Here is a 24,751-nt window from a genome sequence, read left to right on the forward strand (position 1 = left end):
TTTTGGCTGAGATAATAGTGGGCTGGACATGTAGAGAGATGAGTTTGGATTGATCTGCCATGTAACACGTTTCTGTCCATAACATGAGCTGGTCAGTATGTGTAGGTAATACTTTCTAACTGAGCTTTTTTGAAAGATATCATGTAGAGGAACTGCATAAGGGTTGCTATCCACTTTCTGGAGGACCGGGTTTTGAAATCAGTGGAATTGGAGTATGATAGCAAAGGAGATGGAGAAAATGCTGCCCTTTTATTGCAAATATGCAGACAGAGTCGAAAAGAGCACACACAGAAAGCTGTTGGATAAAACACCTGTCTCTGGATTTACAAATGCTCAACACCCATTTTTATTTATTTTATTTATTTTATTTAACCTTTATTTAACCAGGAAGGCTAGTTGAGAACAGGTTCTCATTTGCAACTGCGACCTGGCCAAGATAAAGCAAAGTGTGACACAGACAACAAACAGAGTTACACATGGAGTAAACAATAAACAAGCCAATAACATAATAAACAAGTCAATGACACAGAAGAAAAAAAGAAAGTCTATTTACAGTGTGTGCAAAAGGCATGAGGAGGTAGGCAATAAATAGGCCATAGGAGTGAATAATTACAATTTAGCAGATTAACACTGGAGTGATACATGAGCAGATGATGATGTGCAAGTAGATATACTGGTGTGCAAAAGAGCAGAAAAGTAAATAAAATAAAAAATAGTATGGGGATGAGGTAGGTGGAATATGGCCGGAGTCAGTAAACGTTGGCAAAACAGTATAGTCAATCACCAACGCTATGGATAACATAAAAACAGCCTAACCAGCTCTTCTTGGGTGAATAAAATGATCAGAGTGAGCTGTTCTCTCCTTTGTGTCTGGAAGTAGCTAGGAAGCTAGCCAAAATTAGTCAGTTAGCTTGGGTGCTTGACTGCTGTTGCTAGGTTAGAACACTTGGATCAACCATACTCCTTGGCCAGAGCGTCCAATGTGAGCTCTGAACGCTCTGAGACCGAAACGCTCTGAGTTTACGAATGCCCGGAACACACTCTGGCACTCCAGATTAAATTTGCGAGCTCACCCGTAGTATAAACCAGCCTTTCATCTTGAAACCTTTAGTTGTTTAGTACATAGCCTCACACATGAATCATTAAAGAGATGGGTGGGGCTAAAGCTTACGAGGGTGTAAACAATGCAGAATGGGTGTGAACAAAGAAGAGCTCACCAGTAGGTACTAAAACATTCAAGGACCATTTTCAACTTGATCAACTTTCAAAGCATAATTACTTTCCCGTTGTTCCTCAATTGTAGTGTAAGATACACCATGTTCTAACTATGAGTCTCTACTTTTATCCAATGTAAAAAACACAATTTCAAATGTTGATACATTAGACCGAATCGAGCCTGTCTGTCACATTTATCAACATCATTGATATGTAATGTTAGATTTTCTATTTCTGCCGAACCCATTTTTGTTTTTAGGATGAAAACTGAATAGGAGTGGCCTCTAATGGCAGATTTAAAGGCTTCCAATATGGCTGAAACTGTATTGTGCAGAAAAAAATCTGTTGTGAAATACTTCGTTTTTGTTAAGTACTGTCTGTCAATAAACTCTAGTCCAATATCCCTGTCCTCCTGTAAAGTCTGTCATAATTATCTTGAGGGATACAAGTTGATGGTCTGTTGATGGTCAATATTTTTTTCACTTTTGGCCAGAGGGTGATAGTTGGTCGTTGTTGATTTCCACATTTCTAAAATGGATTAAAAAATAAATACATTCCCATCATAAATCTACACACAATACTTCATAATGACAAAGCAAAAACAGGTTTTTAGAAAGTTTTGCAAATTTGTACAAAAAAAATATTCAGACCCTTTACTCAGTTCTTTGTTGAAGCACCTTTGGCAGCGATTACAGCCTTGGGTCTTCTTGGGTATGATGCTACAAGCTTGGCACATCTGGATTTGGGGAGTTTTTCCCATTCTTCTTTGCAGATCCTCTCAAGCTCTGTCAGGTTGGATGGGGAGCGACGCTGCACAGACATTTTCAGGTCTCTGCGGAGATGTTCGATCGATCGGGTTCAAGTCTGGGCTCTGGCTGGGCCACTCAAAGACATTCAGCGACTTGTACCAAAGCCACTACTGCGTTGTCTTACCTGTGTGCTTAAGGTTGTTGTCCAGTTGGAAAGTGAACCTTCACCCCAGCCTGAGGTCCAGAGCACTCTGGAGCAGGTTTTTATCAAAGATCTCTCTGTACTTTTCTCCATTCAGCTTTCCCTCGATCCTGACTGGTCTATCAGTCCCTGACACTGAAAAACATCCCCACAGCATGATGCTGCCACGACCATGCTTCACCGTCGGGATGGTGCAAGATTTTCTCCAGATGTTATGCTTGGCATTCAGCCCAAAGAGTTTCATTAGACCTGAGTCCTTGTTTCTCATGGCCTGAGTCCTTTAGGTGCCTTTTGGCAAATTCCAAGCGGGCTGTGCCTTTTACTGAGGAGTGGCTTCCGTCTTGATCTATTTCAACAGATTGCAATACAAGATCTATATTTTTTTTCAGCAGGATCATAATACACATATGTAAGAGTCAGCATGGGTTTGAATCCTACTGCTCTTTGAGGCAGCAGGTAGCCTAGCGGTTAGAGAGTTGGACGTGTAACCGAAAGTTTGCTTTTTCGATTACCTTAGCCGACAAGGTGAAAAATATGTGTATGTGCTCTTGAGCAAGGCACTTAACCCTAATTTGCTCCAGGGGCGCTGTACTATTATGGCTGACCATGCAAAAAAACACACTGCATCTATCCGGTGTATGTGACAATAAAACATCTTTATTTATTTTATGGATCCTAGAGCACATAAGTTGAGATGTGTTCCTTAGAAAGAGTACATAGTGCCACTTACAGCACAAAACCAGGTTAGTAGCAGTAAGTTAGTAGCAGTAAGTTAGTAGCAGTAAGCATTTCTAACCCTTTTGCCTCAGTTGTACTATATAAATGAAGTATTTTAGTTTATTATTCCTGATTATCTTAATTCCTTTCACATGACATGGATAGTGTGCGTAATGCTGTAAGCATTTCCTCTAAAAGGATAGCTACCATTGATAAAGGTATCGGGCAGTGGAACATTTTGTCAAGTAGAAATTATTTTAAGTTATAGCTTGAAATTCCTCCCATAAATCAAATCAAATCAAATGAAATTTTATTTGTCACATACACATGGTTAGCAGATGTTAATGCGAGTGTAGTGAAATGCTTGTGCTTCTAGTTCCGACAATGCAGTAATAACCAACGAGTAATCTAACCTAACAATTCCAAAACTACTACCTTTTACATACAAGTGTAAAGGGATAAAGAATATGTACATAAAGATATATGAATGAGTGATGGTACAGAACGGCATAGGCAAGATGCAGTAGATGGTATCGAGTACAGTATATACATATGAGATGGGTAATGTAGGGTATGTAAACAAAGTGGCATATTTTAAAGTGGCTAGTGATACATGTATTACATAAAGATGCAGTAGATGATATAGAGTACAGTATATACATATACATATGAGATGAGTAATGTAGGGTATGTGAACATTATATTAAGTAACATAGTTTAAAGTGGCTAGTGATATATTTTTACATCAATTTCCAACAATTTCCATTATTAAAGTGGCTGGAGTTGAGTCAGTGTGCAGCCACTCAATGTTAGCGGTGGCTGTTTAACAGTCTGATAGCCTTGAGATAGAAGCTGTTTTTCAGTCTCTCGGTCCCTGCTTTGATGCACCTGTACTGACCTCGCCTTCTGGATGAAAGCGGGGTGAACAGGCAGTGGCTCGGTGGTTGTCGTCCTTGATGATCTTTATGGCCTTCCTGTGACATCGGGTGGTGTAGGTGTCCTGGAGGGCAGGTAGTTTGCCCCCAGTGAAGCATTGTGCAGACCTCACTACCCTCTGGAGAGCCTTACGGTTGTGGTTGGAGCAGTTGCCATACCAGGCGGTGATACAGCCCGACAGGATGCTCTCGATTGTGTATCTCTAGAAGGTTGTGAGTGCTTTTGGTGACAAGCCGAATTTCTTCAGCCTCCTGAGGTTGAAGAGGTGCTGCTGTGCCTTCTTCACGACGCTGTCTGTATGGGTGGACCAATTCAGGTTGTCCGTGATGTGTACGCCGAGGAACTTAAAACTTACTACCCTCTCCATTACTGTCCCGTCGATGTGGATAGGAGGGTGCTCCCCAGTACCCAGTTGCACAGGGCGGGGTCGAGACCCAGGGTCTCGAGCTTGATAACGAGTTTGGAGGGTACTATGCTGAGCTGTAGTCGATGAACAGCATTCTCACATAGGTATTCCTCTTGTCCAGATGGGTTAGGGCAGTGTGGTTGTGATTGCGTCATCTGTGGACCTATTTTGGTGGTAGGCAAATTGGAGTGGGTCTAGGGTGTCAGGTAGGGTGGAGGTGATATGGTCCTTGAGTAATTGTCTCTGGCCCCCTCCCAGTTAGGGGGAGTGATGAGCTCTACAGCAGAGTCTCGCAACTCAATCTCTGGTTGAAAACTGTTTTCTGCCCCTCCCAAAAGATAGTAGATAATTTGCCCTCTTTCTGGGACTCACCCACAAACAGGACCAAGCCTGACCTGCTGAGGAGTGACGGACTCCATCCTAGCTGGAAGGGTGCTCTCATCTTATCTACCAACATAGACAGGGCTCTAACTCCTCTAGCTCCACAATGAAATAGGGTGCAGGTCAGGCAGCAGGCTGTTAGCCAGCCAGCCTGCCAGCACAGTGGAGTCTGCCACCGTATAGTCACGATTGTGGGATGCATACACGCACACGCCCCCACCCACGCATCTCTAAACCTCTCCCCTTCCGCTCGTACACTCATCTACACACACACTTACACACAAGCATTCAACCTCAAGCTCATGCACATGACCGTATCCGACAGACCTTCACACAGTTGTTCCACCCTCAAGCTTTGCTGAGATTCCAAGAACACAGGATAAGATGTTACTATCCTTTATGCAAGCACTTCCAAGAGTTCATGAACAGTGAACCTGGTGAAATTTGGGGAGCGCATCGTCAGTAGTGTACCTTTGGTTCCTAGGGTGTTTCGGCCTTTCACACTACACACCCTCCCCAAAGGCGGCCAGCGACAGGGTGATCAATCCTACGCTTGCGTCCCATTCCCAATTAGTCATAGGAGTTGCCTTGTTGTTGATAGCCAACATCCCATGGGACTATGCATGGCAGGGGCGTCCTCCTCCCTGAGTCAAGCATTGTTGACCGCATACCTCCTGGCCCTCTCACTTCGGGGCCCAGCTGGGGTCTTTCCTCTTCATCCAGAGCCACTGACTGCTGCCTTCTGCCGCCTCCGATACAGCTTTGATTGCCGAACGCTGGCTCTGGCCCTTAATTAATTCTCAGGTCTCTAAGCAGTCTGGTTGTAGATGTTGCCACAAAACCTCTGCAGGCCACCTCCACTGGTCGGACTTCTGTGTTCCAGCCATGATGCCGTGCTTCGGCAGCTAGATCGGTATAGAGCAGATGTTTTCGCTCATAAGCCTCATCTACTGAGTCCTCCCAGGGTACTGTGAGCTCAATGATGAAGACCTTCTTGAGCGAACGGGACCAGAGCACCATGTCAGGTCTTAGGGTGGTGGTTGCGATCTCCGGAGGAAACACAAGTTGCCGGCCAATGTCAGCTAGCATTTTCCAGTCGCGGGCCAAGTGCAGCTGGTCTCACTCTAATGGTGTAGAGCCGCTCTTCGGTGGTTTAGCCCCTTCGCGGACAAAGGTTGTCCGTAAGGGGTGTGATGCTGCTGGGGGTGGTAGGGAGTTGGTGGCAGCTCGCTTGTCCTCCAGGGCGGACGCAAGGTTTTTAAGGACTTGGTTGTGACGCCAAGTGTAGCGTCCTTGGGTGAGGCTTGTTTTACACCCTGTGAGAATGTGCCTGAGGTTAGCTGTCATGGAACAGAGGGCACAGTCCGGATCTTCACCATACCATTGGTGAAGATTAACTGGTTTTGGAAGGACATCATATGTTGCTCTGATGGAAAAGAACAACCGCCTTGCTGCCATGGCCCACAGATCCTTTCAGCTGATCTTCCTCTTCTCCACACTGTCCCATCGAGTTCACTGTCCCTGTTTGGCAAGAGAGACTGCCTTGGCCCACCTTGCAGCCTCCTCCTGATGGCGTACTTCCTGCACTACCATCTTCCGCCGCTCTGGTGCAGTGGCCTTACTCCAAGCAGCACGGCTAGTTAGCCCAAGGCCTCCTCTCCCTTGCTGAACATGACCCACAATGTCAGCATGTCTGAGGGCTGCTGTTGCCTCCTGGACTGCTTTTCCTGGCCTCCATTTGCGCCCAGTTGCCAAGGTCGGCGCGTTGTTGCTCACCACTGGGTTTCGAGATTCATTCAGTGTCCTCTGGAGCCTGGTTTTTGCACACCTGAATTCCTCTGTTAGACTGGTGAGGGGCAGCTTGAGGACACCATCTCCAGAGAGGCCTATGGTGGTAAGACATCGTGGAACTCCGAGCCACTTCTTTAAGTAGCCTGTGACTCCTCTTTCCATCTTCTCCACTGTTGAGATTGGAACCTCATACATCGCTAGGGGCCACAACACCCGGGGTAGGAGACCAAACTGCAGACACCAGGCCTTTAACTTTCCAGGTGTTTTCGATGGACTGTAGGCTACTACTGATGTCTTTGCATAGCTGTTGCACCTGGTCTTTGTCCTTCAGGCTTGCATCATTACCACCTTCCAAGGCTTTTTACCGGCTGCTCAGACACTGTTGGGATTTGGTCATCTCCGATGAAGAATTTCAGGTCAGAGAGTACTCCCTTCACAATCGAGATGCTGCGTGACTTGAATGGTTTAATCTTCATACAGGCCCAGCTGATGTTCTCCTCACGTTTTCTGAGCAGTCTCCTGGTGCATGGGACAGTGGTGGTCAATGTTGTAATGTCGTCCATGTAGGCTCTGAGTGGAGGGAGGCGGAAACCAGAGTCGACTCGCTGTCCACCAGCAACCCATTTTGAGGATCTGATGATAACCTCCATTGCCATTATGAATGCCAATGGAGAAATGGTACATCCCGCCATTATACCTACATTCAGGCACTGCCATGAGGTGGTGAACTCTGAGGTGGTGAAGCAGAACTGCAGATCCTGGAAGTACGACTTCACCAGGGTTGTGATGGTGTCCGGTATGTGGAAAAATCTGAAGGCAGACCGTAGGAGTTCATGGGGCACAGAGCCAAATGCATTGGTGAGGTTGAGGAATACTACATGGAGGTCCCTTTTCTCCACCTTGGCCATTTGTATCTGATGCCAGATCATGCTGGAATGTTCCAAGCAGCCAGAGAACCCTGATATTCCTGCCTTCTGTACAGATGTATCGACGTACACATTCCTTTGCAGGTACTCGGCCATCCTCTGGGCAATGACCCTAAAGAAGATTTTTACCCTCGACATTCAGTAAGGAGATTGGGCGGAATTGGCTGATGTTCACTGCATCCTTCTCCTTAGGGATCAGGACCACGCCTGCCCTACGCCACACTTTGGGTATTATCTTCTTTTGCCAAGCTGTTCTCATAAGCCTCCAGAGGAACCTCAGGACGTCTGGTGCGTTCTTATACACTTTGTACGGGACTCCATTTGGCCCCGGGGCTGATGCTGTTCTTGCCTGTCGAACTGTGTTTTCCCCCTCTTTCCATGTCGGAGGGCAGGTCTCAATATGATGTTCCGGGGTTCAATGGGTGGGATATCTGATGGGATGGCCAGATGTTCATGTCGCTTTGAGTCAAAGTTTGTTGTTCTCAGGTGCTCCTCTAGGTCTTTCTTTGTTGTTTTTAGAGCTCCACTTTTTTCCTTCGTGAAGAGACTTTTAAGGAACTTGAAGGGATCTTTATAGAATCGAGTTCTAGTTTGTTCTTTCTTCCTTCTGCGGTTCCATAGGTTCTCTGCTCTACGGAGGGATGCCAACCGGGTTGATGTCAGCCTGAAGTGCCTCTATGCCCTCCTTTTCCACTTCCGAGGCCTTCTTCCACTGTTTCTTAAGCTGTCTCATTTCTTGAACGAGGCGCTTGATTTTCCTGGAAACTGGTGAGGTTGGAACCTTTCTCCCGCCTTTTGCCTCTTGCACTCCAAAGCTTTCTGCCCCGTACTCATAGATGATGTCCCCCATCCTCTCCAACTTCTTCTTCACTGTGCCTCGAAGTTTCTCGAGGATCAAGGTAAGGTCAGTATTCACTGTTTCCCACAACTTCTTGTCACTGGCGCCAGGCCACTTCACATACAGTCTGTGCCCTGGTAGTCTCCTCTCGACTGCAGGTCTGGGAGGCTGGGTGAGTTCCACTCCTGTTGTTGGTTCCACCTCAGTTGTTACTTCAGTGCTTGAGTTTACGTCCTCCATGACAGTGGTACTGATGCGCTGCAAACTATGGTTTGCGTCCAGTTGCTGTGCTTCATTCGACTGATTTGATCGCTTTCACAGAATGCGAGGCCTCTTTACCCAAACACCCCTTCTTCCCCTGGTGGATCCTCAACCCATGTAACTTTCCTCCAACCACAGACACATACCTGCATCTGTTTGTGGCCCGCAGTTTGTGCTCTCATTACTCATAGTCGTTTCCGGTCTAGTCGTTACCATGTTGTCAGCCGATGAGTCATCTTCCGCCCCCGCTCTCGCAGACTGTAGGGGTGTTCTCGTATGTTGACTTTCTGTAGCTAAAGCGGGTGTTTCCAAAATACTGCGAAGCATGGGAAACTACAGAAATGGGATGCTACCCCATGACTGTCCCAGTGGGGTCTATTCCCTCCTGTCAGCCGTCTCTCCGTGCCGCCACAAGGACTTTCCCCTGTTGTCAGCTGATCTTTCTCAGCAGTCACTGGACAAGTCCAGATATTCAGATTCCAAGAACATAGGATGAGATGTTACTATCCTTTGTGCAAGCACTTCCAAGAGTTCATGAACAGTGAGCCTGGTGAAATTTGGGGAGCGCATCGTCAGTAGTGTACCATATTAGTATACTTGCTAAGTGAATGCCCATAAAGTTATTGCCATTCGGAAGGAACACCAAAATGTTCCGGGATGGTTAGGTTTTGATTGCCCAATGTCTATTCCTGCCTGATGGAGCTTGCAACCCCCCCTCAACACACACACGCTGGTCTCCAGAGGAAACTGCTCTTCTGTATGCTGTACCCACAGGACAACAGTATTAGACCCCCTCTCTGAATGTCCGCATGTGACCCATATTTAAGCCTTTTGTTTTTGGCACATTTACCCTCCTTTCACTTTTCAAAAGTTTTACCACCCAGTACAATGTTACCTTCAGAGTTCAGATGACTCTCATTAAGCTGTTGAGGGCCCTAGTGCAAAACACCCATCATCTGCATGTTTGTGAGTCTCAGCATTCAATAGTTTCTAGCTCAAACAGTTCGGACTGGTTAGACAATTTTGTGAAAAGTAACTTGTCGGCATCCTCTCCTGTCTGACTAACACTGCATATGAGAACAGCGATACAGGGGTAATCAGTGGAATGCAACGCAGCCAGTGGCAATTTTAGCATGTAAATCTTGGTGGGGCAAAAATAATAATTGGGATGCATGCCAGGAAAGCAACTACACTACACAACACAACACATGAATTGCACTATAACGGTGACAAACGGTGCCCAAAAACTGTTAGGGCCTACATAAAGCTGACCCAACAGCTGAGTCCCAACAGCAGAGTCCCAACACCTTACCACTGCTAAACCTGGCTTTCAGCGGAGCCTTGTCTGGCAGCGAAACAATTCATTCAGCCTAATTTACTGCTTAAAAAAACATAGCTTATATGGCAGACTTGCTTTAAAAAATGTGGTTTCTACTGACAATTGAGATGTACAAATTATGGCGTAAGGGGATGACAAGCGGACAAGAGGCAATCCATAATTTCGATTAAGACATTAATGAGAAAGCGACGACGGACGTAGTCAATATAACTATTTGTTCAGCACTTTTTAAATGTACAGCGACAGAATTCAGCACATGGGCCGTTCTTACAGTGTACTCCCTGTACCAGTCAGAACCATGTGATAAATAAATGGGGCATATAAACAGACAATGAAAGCTCTTACAATATTATATGATTACGTTTCTCTAAAAATGGTTATAGGCTATTTGTGCACCACCAAGTTTGAGCAGTAGGGAAAATTAAGAGGTGAAAATACTCCAAATTATTAGGGTGAGGCATATTGAATGCCGTTTGGGTCTTTGCGTGTGAAAAAAAGATACACGTCACATAACACTATTTGACACTTTGAATAATATTTTAATTTGACAGGTCAAATAACACAATTCTATTATAGAATGTTGTGTGTGCTGAATTTGCACCACGTGAAAGCCAAGCCAAGTTGGTGAAAATAGACCAAATTATTATGACGAGGCACATGGGCTACTAACAGCTTACTACACAACATACACTGAGTATTATGTTCTTAGCTACAGTATACATTTCTCTCTTTTATATTCCAGAATTGATGCCGCAGCATACAAGACATTTTTGGACTCACCTTGTGAAGGTGACGCTGTGGTCCTTTGTGGCAACATTTTGTCATCAAAGTCTGGCATTCTCTGGACACAGCCACTCCATTGAATAGCAGGCTAACGTTAGTGGTTTCTTTGCTCCTGTCTTTGTTTGTTACACCAGATAGGGCTGTTTTCGGTTTTTCACATTTCTTGTTTTGTATATTGTTCATTTATCATCTTCATTAAAGATGTATCACAATAACCACGCTGCGTTTTGGTTCGCCTCTCCTTCAACAGAAGAAAGCCGTGACACTAGTGTAAGCATACACAGTTTTATTGAATAAAACGTGATGACTTCAACATCTGCGCCGGCACGGACATCGATCATTGAGGGTTTTAAAAGGGGCTATTATAACTCCTTTGTTTCAGTATCCTATGTTTATGTGTTTAGTGGATTTTAACTGGTGGTGGGGTAACGGGGTTGACCAAAACAATTAACCAATGGAAACAATTACGTCATTATGTTGGTCCTTGAAATGTCTCATCATAATATGAAAATGAGTAGCCTATTGTTCAAAAGAAGGCATAGATCAAACGGGCTCCTTTTGTCTGGCTTCTGCTTCACAACGCCTGCTCTATATACATCCAAGGAGCCTGTCATTTCCACCCTGTCACACAAACACTTTTGAAGGTGCCCAAGATACTCTATTCTGTTTAGCATTTCATGTCATTTTCTTTGGTCTGATGCAAGTAGGAGGATAAAAAGCCTTGGCCCCAGGATATGATGGTCCTGATTGAAACTATAGCTAGAGTGGCTACTCTCCATGTGTGCATTACTTAGGAGCTCATTAGTCAGAGAGACCTGCGTGCATTATTCCAAGTCTGCCGAGTTAGTGAAGGAGTCACTCATCACTCCACTTAATCCAGACACCTGCACATCTGGTCTGGCAGCTTCAGCGTGACTTGCGCATACATACACACAGGCACACACACAGGCACTCACACACTGGCACGCACAGACACACACACACACACTAAAGCAGGTGCGCATACACACATAAAGTGCATCGCCCCTAATACATGCAAAGAAATGCATACAAGCCCAGACCTACTCACACAGGCACATAATGTAGCCTACACAAAGCTATGTTCACAGGTTGAAGGTTTGTTATACACACACACAACAGAGATACATTTAGACTGTGGTCACCCCCAGTTAGTAAGAATGTTATACTGAATGTGCACTGCAGTATGATATCTAATATGTTGCCTATGTGCTTGTATCTATCAGAATACTATGTTGCCTTTATCAGAGTACAGCAGCATCAAGTTAGAAGGTTTTTTCTCATTCTTGAACCTGAAGTAAAACCGAGTAAAGAAGATGGGACAGTTCAATCCCATACCGAGAGAGAGATGACGTGATAGTATTGAGAACATGTCACTATATATTCATCTGACGGACATTCAGGCATTGTTCCAATGGCATCACACTGACAAAATAAGAAAAAAACAGAGCAGTGGCAGAGGCTATCAAATTGACTGAGAGTTTCAGCTTAGATGAATAGCTTGAGCAGCCATTTCCAAAGCCGTAATGAATCAATGGAGTCCATTGGAGCAGCCTCAACATGATTGCGCTCACAGAGGGCAGTCGTTTCAGATTAAAGCCACAATTAGAAATCAATACTTCTGAGTCTCTTTTTCTTCCAATGCCACCGGCAAGATATGGTTCTAGCCTTAGCATAATACTGTGAGGTACAATGAATTACTTTTCAGATTGGGTTCCTGAGGTTTGCGGATAAGCTAAAAGTAAATTATTCCTTCACAGTGGGACTATTAATTTACGGTAATCAATAAACTGATGTTGAATGTCTGAAACTAAAAGGGATTCGTACTGTACATAAAGGTTTTTTGATGTACTTGGTAGGCTGATTCATTCTCTCAGCGGAGTGCACATGTTTGTACCCCAAAATCCTGAAGACAGCTGCAGCTTTGGAGAGTACCACTTTCCCTTCACCTCTCCATCCGTCAAGCTCTCTGCCAAGCTGGAGAGGTATTTTCGCCCAGCCTGTGATGGCCATGTGTGTTTCATGACTGCAACACATCTCTGGTACCATGGCAACCATTTCAGCTGAGTTTCCATTGTGCTGTGGACAGATAGCCTCAACTAGTGAGAGTATCTTTGACCCGCCAACATCACCATCACTTCTAGTTACTTCACAAAGTTAAGTGGATTATATTTTGGATCACTAATAATTTAGGCAAGCAGTGAGTTCAGACTTTCTTTTTTTTTTACTGTAAATTGTTTTCTGTCACAACAGCCTCCTGAAAGCTACTAATTGGAAGGTATTTGCTCATTTTGAGAAAAGGAGAGAGAGTGAACGAGAGAGAGAGAGATAGAGGGGGAGTGAGAGACTAAGATGTCTATGCTTTGACTGCCACAGAGTTGCATGCCGCTGCTTCTCCTTAGAGCATTGCTGCTGTGAAAAGTGTACAAAGGAGCTCTATGGCAGATTCCTCTGTTAGCTTTTTTGGGCTCTGGAAAAAATACAGCTGTCAACGCAATCAGAATATAGTAGTCTAAAATCTTGCATAGGATTCAAATTCGCTCTGATATGTGTCATCCACAGACGTGAATATTATAATAACTAGATGGTTACTATACATGAAGTAAAGTTGTGTGGCTTGCTTTAGTTCTTTAAAGGTATTTTTGTGGTAGTGGAAGAAGTTTAAAAAGTTTAAAGTTAAATGTAGGAAAATAATTAGTCTGATTACTTTTTTATATACTACTATATCAACCTTATTACTTTGGATTGTGGGGCAGTTAGATCACACTTTTCATTAGAAATAACTACACTTGGACTACTGCACTTTTATATAGTCTCCTACTAGAATACCACAGTATAGAATGCCAAAGTATATAATACTACAGTGTACGCAAACTGCAATCATTTAAAAAAAATTAAAATTCAAATTGTATTTGGATGACAGCGGGATGCAGTGGTGTAAAGTACTTAAGTAAAAATTCAGAACAATCGGTAATCTAACTTTTTAGACGCCGATTATGGCCGATTACATTGCAATCCATGAAGAAACTGCATGGCAGGCTGATCACCTGTTAATGAGTGCAGCATCAAAAGGACCTTGTGGCTGCAAGGAGCAAAGGTAAGTTGCTAACTGGCGTTAAACTTATCTTATAAAAAACAATCAATCTTCACATAATCACTAGTTAACTACACATGGTTGATGATATTACTAGGTTAACTAGCTTGACCTGCGTTGCATATAATCAAAGAGGTGACTGTTAATTTATCATCGAATCACAGCCAACTTCAACTTAGCCAAACGGGTGATGATTTAACAAAACGCGCATTTGCGAAAAAATCACAATCGTTGCACAAATGTACCTAAGCATAAACATCAATGCTTCAAAAATCAAACATCAGTGCAAGCAGAGTCAAGGTATTGTCACGTTCGTTGAATGGAGTAGACCAAGGCGCAGCGTGATATGAATACATGTTACTTTAATGACGACGAAGAAACACATAAAAGAACATGAAGCTAAATATAGTGCTGACACAGGCAACTAACACATAGACAATAACCCACAAAATACCCAAAGCATATGGCTGCCTAAATATGGTTCCCAATCAGAGACAACGATAAACAGCTGCCTCTAATAGAGAACCAATCTAGGCAACCATAGACATACATGAACATCTAGATTGTATACACCCCCATAAACATACAAAACCCCTAGACAGTACAAAAGCACATACATTACCCATGTCACACCCTGACCTAACCAAAATAATAAAGAAAACAAAGAATACTAAGGTCAGGGCGTGACAGCTATACTGAAAAGTTTGGGCCGGCAGGCTCGTTGCAAATTGTGTGAATGTAATATTTAGACTTAGGGTTGCCACCCGTTCGATAAAATATGTAACGGTTCTGTATTTCACTGAAAGAATAAACGTTTTGTTTTTTCGAAAATAATAGTTTCCGGATTTGACCCTATTAATGAACTAAGGCTCGTATTTCTGTGTGTTTATTATATTATAATTAAGTCTATGATTTGATATTTTATAGAGCAGTCTGACTGAGCGGTGGTAGGCAGCAGCAGGCTCGTAAGCATTAATTTAAACAGCACATTACTGCATTTGCCAGCAGCTCTTAGCAATGCTTGAAGCACAGCACTGTTTATGACTTCGAGCCTATCAACTCCCGAGATTAGGCTGGCAATACTAAAGTGCCTATAATAACATCCAATAGTCATATGTACGTATATGAAATAAAAACGGTATAGAGAGAAATAGTTGACAAATCATAATTCCTATAATAATTACAACCTAAAACTTCTTAACAGGGAATATTGAAGAACAGGGAATATTGAGCCACCAACTTTCATATGTTCTCATGTTCTGAGCAAGGAGCTTAAATGTTATATTTTTTACATGGCACATATTGCACTTTTACTTTCTTCTCCAACACTGTGTTTTTGCGTTATTTAAATCAAGTTGAACATGTTTCATTATTTATTTGAGACTAAATATATGTTATTTATGTATTATATTCAGTTAAAATAAATGTTCATTGTTTATTCAGTATTGTTGTAATTGTCATTATTACAAATATACAGTTGAAGTCGGAAGATGACACACACTTAGGTTGGAGTCATTAAAACTTGTTTTTCAACCAATCCACAAATTTCTTGCTAACCAACTATAGTTTTGGCAAGTCGGTTAGGACATCTACTTTGTGCATAACACAAGTAATTTTTCCAACAGTTGTTTACAGACAGATTATTTCAAGTATAATTCACTGTATCACAAATCCAGTGGGTCAAACACTAAGTTGACTGTGCCTACCTCTTAAGGCTCTCTTGAATTTTTTCAACATTTTGTTAAAAATCGCGCAACATTTCAACGTCCTGCTACTCTTGCCAGGAATATAGTATATGCATATGATTAGTATGTGTGGATAGAAAACACTCTGAAGTTTCTAAAACTGGTTAACTTCTTCGAGATTGGGGGCGCTCTTTTAATTTTTGGATAAAAAACTTTCCCGTTTTAAACAAGATATTTTGTCACAAAAAGATGCTCGACTATGCATGTAATTGACGTTTCCAAAACTGCAAAGATATTATCTGTGAGTGCCCCAGAACTAATGCTACAGGCGAAACCAAGATGAAGTTTCATACAGGAAATGCCCCAGATTCTGAAGGCGCTGTGTTCCAATGTCTCCTTATATGGCTGTGAATGCGCCAGGAATGAGCCTGCCCTTTCTGTCGTTTCTCCAAGGTGTCTGCAGCATTGTGACGTATTTGTAGGCATATCATTGGAAGATTGACCATAAGAGACTACATTTACCAGGTGTCCGCCCGGTGTCCTGTGTCAAAATTATTGCGTAATCTCTAGGTCCATGCTCGTTCCATTTCTTCAGAAGAGAAAGTCAACTGCCACGAAGGATTTATCATCGATAGATATGTGAAAAACACCTTGAGGATTGATTCTAAACATCGTTTTTGCCATGTTTCTGTCGATATTATGGAGTTAATTTGGAAAAAAGTTCGCGTTTTAATGACTTAATTTTATTATTTATTTATTTTTCTCTTTTTTTTCTTACCCAAACGTGATGAAGAAAACGGAGCGATTTGTCAACACAAATAATCTTTTTGTAAAAACTGAACATTTGCTATCTAACTGAGAGTCTCCTCATTGAAAACATCTGAAGTTCTTCAAAGGTAAATTATTTTATTTGAATTCTTTTCTGGTCTTTGTGAAAATGTTGCATGCTGAATGCCAGGGATAATCCTATGCAAGGCTATCAATACTGTTACACAAATGCTTGTTTAGCTATGGTTCAAAAGCATATTTTGAAAATCTGAGATGACAGTGTTGTTAACAAAAGGCTAGGCTTGAGAGCAAATAGATTTATTTAATTTCATTTGCGATTTTCATGAATAGTTAACGTTGCGTTATGCTAATGAGCTTGCAGATAGATTTACACAATCCTGGATACAGGTTTTTTTCGTAGCTAAATGTGACGCAGAAAACGGAGCGATTTGTCCTAAACAAATAATCTTTCAGGAAAAACTTAACATTTGCTATCTAACTGAGAGTCTCCTCATTGAAAACATCAGAAGTTCTTCAAAGGTAAATTATTTTATTTGAATGCTTTTCTGTTTTTTGTGAAAATGTTGCCTGCTGAATGCTAATGCTAAATGCTACGCTAAATGCTACGCTAGCTATCAATACTGTTACACAAATGCTTGTTTTGCTATGGTTGAGAAGCATATTTTGAAAATCTGAGATGACAGTGTTGTTAACAAAAGGCTAAGCTTGAGAGCTAGCATATTGATTTAATTTCATTTGCGATTTTCATGAATAGTTAACGTTGCGTTATGGTAATGGGCTTGAGGCTGTAGTCACGATCCCGGATCCGGGATGGCTCGACATGTCTGTGACTATAACAGAACGTGAACAGCAAGCAAAATCACAAGAAAAACCTGGTCACAAAAAAAAAAAGTATTCAGAAAATGATGTCATGGCTTTCGAAGCTTCTGATAGGTTAATTGACATCATTTGAGTAATTTGGAGGTGTACCGGTGGATGTATTTCAAGGCCTACCATCAAATTCAGTGCCTCTTTGCTTGACATCATGGGAAAAACAGAAAATAAATCAGCCAAGACCTCAGAAAAGAATTGTAGAACTCCTTAAGTCTGGCTCATTCTTTCGGAGCAATTTCAAAAACGCCTGAAGGTACCACGTTCATCTGTACAAACAATAGTACGCTAGGATAAACACCATGGGACCACACAGCCGTCATACTGCTCAGGAAGGAGACGGGTTCTGTCTCCTAGAGATGAACGTACTTTGGTGCGAAAAGTGCAAATCAATCCCAGTACAACAGCCAAAGACCCTGTGAATATGCTGGAGGAAACAGGTAGAAAAGTATCTATATCCACAGTAAAACGAGTCATATATATCGACATAACCTGAAAGGCCGCTCAGCAAGGATGAAGCCAATGCTCCAAAACCGCCATAAAAAAGCCAGACTACAGTTTGCAACTGCACATGGAAACAAAAATCATACTTTTTGGAGAAATGTCCTCTTGTCTGATGAAACAAAAATAGAACTGCTTGGCCACAATGACCATCATTATGTTTGGAGGAAAAAGGGGGAGGCTTGCAAGCCTAAGAACACCATCCCAACTGTGAAGCATGGGGGTGGCAGCATCATGTTGTGGGGGTGCTTTCTTCAGGACTGGTGCACTTCACAGAATAGATGGCGTCAAGAGGACTGAAAATTATGTGGATATATTGAAGCAACATTTCAAGACATCAGTCAGAAAGTTATAGCTTGGTCGCAAATTGGTCTTCCAAATGGACAATGACCCAAAATATTATTCCAAGGTTGTGGCAAAATGGATTAAGGACAACAAAGTCAAGGTATTGGAGTGGCCATCACAATGCCCTGACCTCAATCCTATAGAACATTTGTGGGCAGAACTGAAAAAGTGTGTGTGAGCAAGGAGGCCTACAAACCTGACTCAGTTATACCAGTCTGTCAGGAGCAATGGGCTAAAATTGACCCAACCTATTGTGGGAAGCCTGTGGAAGGCTACCCGAAACGTTTGACCCAAGTTAAACAATTTAAAGGCAATGCTACCAAATACTAATTGAGTGTATGTAAACTTCTGGCCCACTGGGAATGTGATGAAAGAAATCAAATCTGAAAGAATCTTTACTATTATTCTGACATTTTACATTCTTAAAATAAAGTGGTGATCCTAACTGACCCAAGACAGGGAATTTTTACTTGGGTTCAATGTCAGGAATTGTGAACCACTGAGTTTAAATGTATATGGCTAAGGTGTATGTAATCTTCCTATTTCAACTATATATATACTGTATGTGGTTTTTGTCCTGTCTAGGGTATTTGTATGTTTTGGGGGTTTTAAAGTCGATGTGTTTTTATGTCTATGGTTGCCTAAATTGGTTCTCAATCAGAGGCAGCTGTTTATCATTGTCTCTGATTGGGGACCATATTTAGGTAGCCATATGCCTTGGATAGTTTGTGGGTTATTGTCTATGGTTAGTTGCATGTCAACACTCGTTATATATAACGTCACGTTCGTTTTGTAGTTCTGAATAGTTTGTTTAAGTGTTCTTCGTTTTCATTAAAGATCAATGTTATCATATCACGCTGCACCTTGGTCTCCTCTTTACGACAACCGTGACATATTGTCAGCTAAATGAACAAGCTTACAGACTATGGCATGGAGCATAGCCAGATAACTAACATACAGTAGGCCAAGTCCTATTCTGTTCTTAAATTAAATACATTTTCTTCATATAATACATTTTCTTTAGACCTGACTAAAATAAATAATGGTTTTATTGCAATGGTGTAAATTCAATTGATTTAATATACTTTTTTTAATGTAGATGTTCCAAAGGTGTGAATCAGCAGCTTACACATGGGGGCCTGGAAATGCTAAACATGTTTATGTCAATTACCATGAGACCAGCAGTCCTCCGCATGACAATAACGAGCTGGCAAAATGTCATGACCATCACAGCCCTAGCTATTACCCACTTTCTCCTGCTCTACTGAAACAAATTGTCATCCTTCAAGAAGTGTATTTGTGAGTTTTACTCAAGGAACTAAGAAATGTTTTAGCATAGCGACGTCATCAGGTGCTGGAAAAACCATGGTAGTGGTGCTTGACTATTAATTCTGAAAAGGTGTTGGAACCCTGATATGTGATATGAATAATAATACAAAATAATGAAATGTCATTTATTCATTAATTTATTCCTAATTCACTGGAACTCATTCATTTAATAATAATGTTTTTAGTATACCAGTGACAGCCACTAACGCAAGCTAGCAATGACTAAGATTAGCATTCAGTGGGGGCGAATAAGCATGTGCAACCTGGTTTATTAGACTTTTTTAAATGCAGATGTTCCAAAGGTGCGAATCAGCGGCTTACACATGGGGGCCTGGAAATGCTAAACATGTTTATAACATGTTTATAACAACCTTGAACAAGTCCACAGCCTTACTGACATTACTGACATTTATGGGAGCCACGTAGGCAGACGTGGACGGAGACGTACTGCATTGCAACTGACATCAACGGCGGGCACTGGAATTTCAAGATTTGTCGTGGTAAGTGGGTGGAAGTCTATGGTCGTTTCTGAGGATTTACTAAACAGTTTCCGGACATGCTGTTGAAGTCAGAAGTTTACATACACCTAAGCCAAATACATTTGAACTCAGTTTTTTTCAAAATTACTGACATTTAATCCAAGTAGAAATTCCCTGTCTTAGGTCACTTAGGATCACCACTTTTTTGTAAGAATGTGAAATGTGTCCCGCCCTGACCGTAGATTGCTTTGTATGTTTCTATTTTCTGTTTGGTCAGGGTGTGATGTGGGTGGGCATTCTCTGCCTGTATGTCTAGGTTTTGTATTTCTATGTTTAGGCCGGGTATGGTTCTCAATCAGGGACAGCTGTCTTTCGTTGTCTCTGATTGAGAATCTTACTTAGGTAGCCTGTTTTCCCACTGTTAGATGTGGGTGGTTATTTTCTGTTTAGTGTTTTCACCTTGCAGGACTATTTTCGGTTATTCCTATTGTTATTTTGTATTTATTGTTCAGTTCAGTATATTAAAGATGAACACGTACCCCGCTGTATTTTGGTCTGACCATTCCTCTTCTTCTTCCGATGAATGCCGTGACAAAATGTCAGAATAGTAGTAGAGAGAATGATTTATTTCAGATTTTATTTATTTCATCACATTCCCAGTGGGCCAGAAGTTTACATACACTCAATTAGTATTTGGTAGCATTGCCTTTAAATTGTTTAACTTGGGTCCATATGGAAGACCCATTTGCGACCAGGCTTTAACTTCCTGAATGATGTCTTGAGATGTTGCTACAATATATCTCCATAGATTGCATTCTTCATGATGCCATCTATTTTATGAAGTGCACCAGTCCCTCCTGCAGCAAAGCACCCCTACCAAATGATGCTGCCACCCCGGTGCTTCCCGATTGGGGTGGTGTTCTTCGGCTTGCAAGCCTCCCCCTTTTTCCTCCAAATATAACAATGGTCATTATGGCCAAGCAGTTATATTTTTGTTTCATCAGACTAGAGGACATCAGACCAGAGTATGATCTTTGTCCCCATGTGCAGTTGCAAACCGTAGTCTGGCTTTTTTATGGCAGTTTTGGAGTAATGGCTTCTTCCTTGCTGAGCGACCATTCAGGTTATGTCGATATAGAACTCGTTTTACTGTGGATATAGGAGACAGAACCCGTCTCCTTCCTGAGTGTTATGATGGCTGCATGGTCCCATGGTGTTTTTACTTGCGTACTATTGTTTGTACACATGAACGTGGTACCTTCAGGCATTTGGAAATTGCTCCCAAGGATGAACCAGACTTGTGGAGGTCTACAATTTTTTTCTGAGGTCTGTCAGACTGGCTGATTTCATTTGATTTTCCCATGATGTCAAGCAAAGAGGCATTGAGTTTGAGGGTAGGCCTTGAAATACATCCACAAGTACACCTCCAATTGACTCAACTGATGTCAATTAGCCTATCAGAAGCTTCTAAAGCCATTACATTTTCTGGAATTTTCCAAGCTGTTTAAAGGCACAGTCAACTTAGTGTATATAAACTTCTCACCCACTGGAATTGTGATACAGTGAATTATACGTGAAATAATCTGCCTGTAAACAATTGTTCGAAAAATGACTTGTGTCATGCACAACGTAGATGTCCTAACCGACTTGCCAAAACTATGGTTTGTAAACAATAAATTTGTTGAGTGGTTTAAAAACGAGTGTTAATGACTCCAATCTAAGTGTATGTAAAATGTAGTGTATACACGTCCATGCATGTCCGTGCACAAAAGTGGTCTGCTGTCGGAGATTTAGAGGGTGTGTGCAGGGTCGAGCACAGCTGGACACTTGCCCGCAAATTTCCAAAAAATTGTATGTTTTCGGACTTGTGCATTGGATTGTTCGAACTGTAAATTTTCCTTTTCATGCTGTGTGAAGTGTTCCAAAACCACATAGCTTCACATGTGAAAGGCTATGTGATCACATGTGAAAATCATGTTGTTTTTCTGTAAGTAATCAACATGGTGTAGTCATTTGAGAGACAAGGGATGCAACCTCAGTATCTTTGCTACTTATCCCATCCCACTGGGCACAGACTATCACATTTCAAGGTAAGACCCAGATGCAGACAATGTTGAATTAACAACCGTTTAATAATCCAACAGGGGCAGGCAAAAGACAGATCAAGGACAAGCAAGGGTCAATAGGCTGGAAACAGGAGACAAAGGGATGTGAGACATGAGTTTAACTCATGGCACATGAAAGGTTGGGTGTATACAAAGGGTACGGGGCAGAGGAAGACAAACAGCAGAGGGGCTAATCATTTTAGAGATGGGAAAATGGGCCAGTAAACTGGGGGGAGAGTTTGCGGGATTCCACACGGAGGGGCAGATCCTGTGTGGATAGCCATACCTTCTGCTCGAGATGATACTGGAGAGCCGGGGTCCGATGGTGATCCGCTCTTCGTCAATACCTGGAGGTGGTCTTGAGGAGGGCTGACGGACTCTCCTCTAGGTACGACAACAGCGGCGGACAAACATCTGGGCAGAAAGCATGCCGACCTCTTCTTCCTGCTCGGAAATGAGTGGGGGCTGATACACCAGGGAACACTCAAATGGTGATAGGCCCGTGGCAGAGTAGGGAAAGGTGTTGCGGGCGTATTCCACCCACACAAGCTGCTGGCTCCAGGTGGTGGGGTTGGTGGAGACCAGGCAGCGCAGAGTAGTCTTGAGGTCCTGGTTGGCTCTCTCCGACTGGCCATTTGACTGGGGGTGGAACCCAGAGGACAGGCTGGCCGACGATCCAATGAGGGTGCAGAACGCCTTCCAGAACTGGGACAAGAACTGAGGCCCCCGGTCGGAGACCAAGTCCACGGTCAGTCCATGGATCCGGAAGACGTGCTGCACCATGAGCTGGGCCGTCTCCTTGGCCAAGGGTAGTTTGGGGAGAGGAATGAAGTGGGTGGCTTTGAAAAACCGGTCAATCACAGTCAGGATGTCAGTGTTGTCCTCAGACGGGTGGAGACCAGGGATATGTGGGACCAGGGACGGTGAGGGACGAAGCCGAAGCTGGTCTTGCGAAGGCCAGGGTTCGCGGGAGCCTGGGTGTCAGGTAAACCTGGAGGAATGGGCCCCCTCCAGGACCACGGAGTGGACAGTGTCAGCCACAAACATCCGGTTATCTGGAGGGGGGTGGAGACAATCACAAAGGCAGGTGAAGCAGATCAGGTTTTGACACAGACTTCAATTCAACGTTTATTCCAAGTTGGTTCAATGTCATTTCATTGAAATGACGTGGAAACAACTTTGATTCAACCAGTGTGCCCAGTGGGATATACTACCCTGGTCCCTTTAGCCCTTTGACAAAGAATGGCTGCCTTCAATCATCCTAATGAGAGCCTCCCATTGAGGGTGGATGATATGTTATGGAGATCTGATGACAGGAGCAGTAAAAATGCAATTCATCATGGCAATTATTAATTTGTCCCTTCTTGTCTCCCAAGGCCACATGCCATTTGAAATATTCCAGGAAGTTTTAAAGCAGAAGATTTCTGAGGAGTGCATACTTTTTTTGTTAATAGAGTGTCATGACGTTGCCCTCTTTGGGTACAGCAAGCCCCATCCCCCTCTCCCTGTCTCCTACACCCAGGGTGATATGGTCAGAGAGAGGTCGTAAATTCCTGGAGGAGATTATCTCCTCATGGCCACAGTATAGAGAGAAGGTAGAGTTTTCATAGAAGACAACAAAGGAATTTCTTCCACCTCACAGAACTTGAGGTCCAAACAACATTTATGTTCCGGAGAAGGTATAAAAAATCGGTGAAGAATCGAGCTATGAACTGATCCGTTTGGTACAATTTTGTGAAACTCAGGGGAGACAACACGGCCACTTTACCATAACGCTGTTTATATTATAGCCCCAGTTATGAGGCTTACATCTAATTATTGTATAAAATGAATGAGTGAGGATGGAACTGTTTGTGAAATTGTATAATGTGATTTTGGACTGTTTAATGAATTCCCTAAAAAGTTTCACTAAGTCCTTGGCATGCCCCCAGGGGCACAGACAGGACCGGGTGTCATGAGACAGCCCTTTTCAATGTTCTGAATAAAACCCCTACTTTCTCAACAGACCATGTTTCCCTCAATTACGTGAGGACAAAGGTTGCAGACCAGCTTATCTCGATAACGAGAGGGCCAAGGTTTGAGTAGATGGCTGACTCTTTTAACCATACCACCAGTCTAAACTCTTAGACTATCGATACCGACAGAATAAGAACAAGTCTTCGATATTAATTACTAGTCTGCAGCTAGGAATTTGGTATCATTGAACGCGAAGACCGACATCCGCCAAAACATCTATCCATAACGACATGAATGAATGTCACTCTGAACTATCCATTCTAACCGCGACAGAGAGGGCGGACAAACTCTCCAACAGAAACTAACTTTTCAACAGAGATCCCGACGACACACTGAGCGTAAATATATTGATTGATTGCAATTTGTCCTGAATGAGTGAGCACTCATGTGCAAAGGAATAGCATTTCATTTGTTATAATTATCAACTGTGTGTTATCTTATCTCAGTCGACCCCCACTTCCCTTTTGTACACCAAGCCGCGATGCCGGTTTATCCCACTAGGGAAACTCCGTTATCATTTCCTTGTAACTATCTACTGTTTGTTTATGCATTTCTGTGAATTACTTAGTTAGTAAATAAATGATTTAAGACAATTGATGTATGGATGACTCATAGTGAAGACTGGGTTCATGCAGATAACCAACAATTTACGACGTTTGGAATGAGACTAACGTGAGGTAAAGAAGAATTCATTAATCAGAAGACCATTTTTTTTTTCTTTTTTTTTTTTTACATTTTTGACCCCTTTTTCTCCCCAATTTTGTGGTATCCAATTGTTGTAGTAGCTACTATCTTGTCTCATCGCTACAACTCCCGGCTCGGGAGAGACGAAGGTTGAAAGTCATGCGTCCTCCGATACACAACCCAACCAGCCGCACTGCTTCTTAACACAGCGCGCATCCAACCCGGAAGCCAGCCGCACCAATGTGTCGGAGGCTACACCGTGCACCTGGCAACCTTGGTTAGCGCGCACTGC

The sequence above is a fragment of the Oncorhynchus mykiss genome, chromosome 23 (genome assembly GCF_057628025.1).
Source record: "Oncorhynchus mykiss isolate SJ-2025 chromosome 23, ASM5762802v1, whole genome shotgun sequence".
Taxonomy (NCBI): Eukaryota; Metazoa; Chordata; class Actinopteri; order Salmoniformes; family Salmonidae; genus Oncorhynchus; species Oncorhynchus mykiss.